General features: G+C 35.6%; 1 protein-coding gene across 1 annotated transcript in view; it reads right to left on the reverse strand.

Annotated features, from left to right (window-relative positions):
• Window positions 1–3903, reverse strand: part of CCDC178 (coiled-coil domain containing 178) — a 664873-nt gene that overhangs the window by 637060 nt on the left and 23910 nt on the right. The window lies entirely within an intron of this gene.

Raw genomic sequence — 3903 nt, forward strand, 5'->3', positions numbered from 1 at the left:
ATATATATATATATATATAGAGAGAGAGAGAGAGAGAGAGAGAGAGAGTAAATAAATATGTGTCTAACAAAACATTTACCATTTCCACACCTTTGCATGTATAATTCAGTGGCATTCATTTTGTTCATTATGCTGTGCAATCATCCCCATGATCTCTTTCCAAAATTTTTTAATCACTTTTAACATTCTGAAACTTAGTGTCTCCTAAGCAATGAGCCCCTCTTTCCGTCTCTTTACTCCCTCCCCACCTGGTGATCACTTAGGTGTGTGTACATACACATATTCTAATATTTCATAGAAGTGGAATTATACAATATCTGTCCTTTCACTCAATAAGATGCTTTCAAGATTCATCGATGTTGTAAATTGTATCAGGACTTTATTTCTCTTTATGGCTACATTGTATATATGTACCACACTTTGTTTATCCATTCAGCTGTTGATGAACATTTAGATTGTTCCCATATTTTGGCTGTTGTGAATAATGCTGCATGAACATTGACATATCCACTGAATTTTAATATATCACAAAGAGTATTAAGCACAAATTATATGGGATCTCACAGATATTTTATTTCCTATGGCATTATTTCCCCTTTGTACTATAAATTCATTTCTGAGACCATGGCCTAGAGGTTTATTATCACAGTATCTTTGGGCTGTAAGAAGGTGGCATAAATTACTAACAAATTACATAGTCTGAATGTCATGGCTCTCACAGATGTTCTCCAATTCAAAATGTTAGATTGAGCATACATGTTTGTTCCCTTTCCATTCCCAAATATAACTAAAATGTCTAAAAAAAATCGTGTGTATATATACAAAATCATGGAAACATAAAATGGAAAACATAACCACTGGAATCAATGTTTTAGGAGATTCCCCCAAAATAGAAAGTGATCAGATTACACTGATAGTGAATACAGAGCAAAGAAAAGCACAATTCAGAACAGACAAAATAGAGGCTGTCTCATGGTAGGAGTTTATGAGGAATTTCCAGTATGGGGAGAACAAGCAGATAATAAAGCAAATAAACAAAAAGCTACCTGTGGATCACTCTTGCTACTTTCTCTGCTGAGAATACAAAATAAAGGCTGAGAAGTTGCCTTCTGTTCGCTGCCATGAAAATAGCTCCCTAACTACACTGGGCCTAAAATGGAAGTTATAGTTATAGACAGAAACAAAACAGAGGCCAGGTAATTGGGAGAATTTCACAATGGGCACAAACAAGACTGTGAGGGAAAAGAAAGGCAATTTATCCAGGAGTGAAATATTTTATGGTGCTACAATATACTATAAAAGACCAAGCAGAAAGAAACCATTTGTAATCAATATAAAAGGCAAGAAATGGGTTTCAATACTTCTATAAATATTTAAAAAGTAACAAAGCTTCCAAAAGAAAATTAGAAAAAGCATACAAACAACAATTAAAATAAAATAAATGCAAATGACCCAATAGAATACGATGCTCTATTTACATACATTAATTGTCCTGCGTATCTATGTATTTATCTATCTCTATATCCATCCATACAAAATTGCATACACATGTATATACAGATATATTATATGAATGCACAATATATATGCATACTACCTGCTCTCTCTCTCTCTCTCTCTCTCTCTCTCTCTATATATATATAATATATAATATCACAGTATACATCAATTTGCTCATTATCCCCATTACCTCCTACTGTGACCCCTCCCTTTAAACAGATTTCAATATTTCTAGGCTTATGGAATTTTCTTATACTAAAACTCTGAAAGAAAATAAACTCTTCTATTTTAATTATTATTAGTAGTAGAAGCCCTGGTTGCACAGCAGTTAAAACACTTGGCTGCTATCCATAAGGTTGGCTGTTTGAAACTACCAGACACTCCACAGGAGAAAGATGTGGAAGGCAGTTTTCTTCTATAAAGATTTATGGCCTTGGTAACCTTATGGGGTCAGTTCTACTGCGTCTTATAAAATTGCTATGAATCAGAATTAAGTCGATGACAGAGGGTTGTTTTTGTCTTTTTTAGTTTGCATACTAATGTAATCATTATCATTAAGCTTAGAAATTTACTTAAAACCAAAAGCCAAGCTCACTGCCACAGAGTTGATTCTGACTCACAACGACCCCATTGGGTTTCCAAGGCTATAAATCTTTACAGAAGTGGATCACCCAGTCTTCCTCCCACAGAGTAGCTGGTGGGTTTGAACCACTGACCTTCTGGTTAGCAGTCTATTTTATATATTTAGAAACTTTATGATTTCTAATATAATTAATTATAACCAACAAATGAGCCCTTGTGATGCAGTGGTTAAAGTGTTCGACTGTATATCTTCCAGCTAATCCATGGGAGAAGTCTGCTTCCATAAAGGTTACAGCCTTGGAACACCTTTGGGGCAGTTATACTCTGTCCTTACAAGGTTGCTATGAGTTGGAATCAACTCAAAGGCAGTGGAGTTTGGGGGTATAGCCAAAAACCCACAAAGTCTCATGTATTTCTTTTTCAGAATAGTAAAGAAAAATAAAGAGGTCAAGAAAAACTAAAAATGTCAACATTGGACTTAGTTTTTTAAATTATCACATTATTAAAGGAAATGAAACACTTCATTTACTTAAACTTCTAAATCTCAAAACCTTATTGCCCACAAACTCCTGCTTGATGCATCTAACATTCTCATTGACAATGCTTTTTTAACACTATACTGTTTTTGGAAATTATTATCAAAATTTTTAAATATTATAAATACTCCCTTTGGGTCAAAGAAGTTATTCAGAAAACCTACTGTCCACACTAAAAATTAAGGAAAAATAATTAAATTTATGTTTGAAATCTCTTTTTGTATCCTAAAACATTTATAAATGTGCAGCACTGATATTAAACCCTATTTCTCACAGTTGTAATCTGCTTTGATATGGAAAGAATATTCAATCCCTTAAATTTACAGTCAATTTAGGGTATCCTATAGCTATCCTAGGAGCTCTGGTAGCATAGTGCCTAAGGCACTTGCCTGCTAACCAGAAGGCTGGGGGTTCAAACCCACCAGCAACTTCTTGGAAGGAAGATGGGGCAATCTACTTCCATAGTGATACTGCCTCAGAAACCCAAGGAGGGGTCGCTATAAGTAGGGTCAGAATTGATGGCAAATAACAAGAGCTATCCTATTCAAAAGCATAAATCATTTTTGAAAACATAAGGAATATCATACAATATGCCAAATCTAAGAAAATTTATGTCCTTTTCATATTTTAGAAATCCACTTGGTCCATGAACAGATGAATGGATAGACAAAATATAAATAATAAATGCAATGAAATATCATTCAGTCATACAATGAAATGAAATACTAATACACACTATGACTTGGATGAACCTTAAAAATTTTATGCTGATGGTCACAGCAAGATGGTGGACTAGGCAGAAAGACTACACAGACCCTCTTCAACAAAGAAAAGGGAAACCAATTAACACAGACAGAGAAGATAATCCTGGACCTCTGAGCCTTGAAGGGAAGGATATAGAAGTGGACTAAACCCCCAGTAGCAGAAGAATTTGTGTGAAAATACCCAAAAAGGAGATATATGGAGCTGTGGTCTGGCAGTGATTCTGAGCAATCCTGACGGCACAGACAGCTTAGAGATTCCCAAGTGGTGGTAGGACTTAAGAATTAACCTAAAAATCACCCTACTAGCCAGGGACTGCACGGAAGACTGTGCACGGTGGCTGGGGAACGAACGGAGAAGGGGACGAGAAAGGTGGGTTGAGCTGTGGACTTTTGCCGGTCTGGAGGGTGCCGGCATTTTGTAGGTTTAAAAAGCGGCTTGACTATTTTGGATATTTAAAGAGACAGCACTCTCGCAGATTCCTGTGGTGGTAGGACTTAAGAATTAACCTAAAAATCACCCT

Source organism: Orycteropus afer, unplaced genomic scaffold (assembly GCF_000298275.1).
Source record: "Orycteropus afer afer isolate SDZICR_OR568_19922 unplaced genomic scaffold, OryAfe1.0 scaffold00141, whole genome shotgun sequence".
NCBI classification, from domain to species: Eukaryota; Metazoa; Chordata; class Mammalia; order Tubulidentata; family Orycteropodidae; genus Orycteropus; species Orycteropus afer.